The sequence below is a fragment of the Tupaia chinensis genome, unplaced genomic scaffold (assembly GCF_000334495.1).
Source record: "Tupaia chinensis unplaced genomic scaffold, TupChi_1.0 Scaffold000377_5, whole genome shotgun sequence".
Classification (NCBI taxonomy): domain Eukaryota; kingdom Metazoa; phylum Chordata; class Mammalia; order Scandentia; family Tupaiidae; genus Tupaia; species Tupaia belangeri.
This window is the reverse complement of record NW_006159879.1, coordinates 1,918,112-1,918,750: the sequence shown is the minus strand read 5'-3', so window position 1 is coordinate 1,918,750 and position 639 is coordinate 1,918,112. Positions and strand designations below refer to the sequence as shown.

The following is a 639-nucleotide window of genomic DNA, read 5'->3' as shown; positions in this document are numbered from 1 at the left end:
TGACAGTGACAGTGTGGGTGTCTGTCACATCCGTACACAGCGCCCTAGCGACCCTGCAGGTGGGCAGTGAGGCCGTGGACGTATACCGTGGTCTCAGGAAACGTGTCTGCACGGCTGAGACTCGGGCTTTGCGTCTGCACAGACAGAGTTGCCTGGGTGTGTGCGTCCAGCCACGAGGTTGAGGTCCCTGAACTATAAATAGGCCCCACGTCGCAGCCTCAGCCCCGTACCAGCCTGGAGGTGGGCCTCAGGGGTGCAATTAGTACCCTTGTAAAGGGACTTGGGGAGCCCCCGGCCCTGCCACCATGCAGGGAGACAGGCGGCGCCTCTGGGCCAGGAAACGGCCATCTGCATTGGCCCGGTCTGGGGCCCTCCCACTCCAGGCCCTGGTGGCTTGTTTCAGCCCATAGACCGAGTCCTCAGCCTCCCCTGTCTTTTCTCAGACTTTGAGGCAGCTCACCAGGCCTCCCACACGGCGTCCAGATCAAAAGCTCGGGGGAACCAGCAGTTAGTGTAATGGCTGTTTCGCTGGACTCCCACGTGGTCGACCACGGTTCGTGTCCCGGATCCCGTGGCTTAGAACTCACGCCAGGTGCGTGTGCGTGCGTGCCCAAGATCCCGAGAGGAGAATGGAGAAGG

The 639-nt window shown here is 61.8% G+C and overlaps 1 protein-coding gene across 1 annotated transcript in view; it reads right to left on the bottom strand.

Annotated features, from left to right (window-relative positions):
• The window catches only part of MYT1L (myelin transcription factor 1 like), a 406,891-nt gene that overhangs the window by 16,573 nt on the left and 389,679 nt on the right, over nt 1–639 (bottom strand).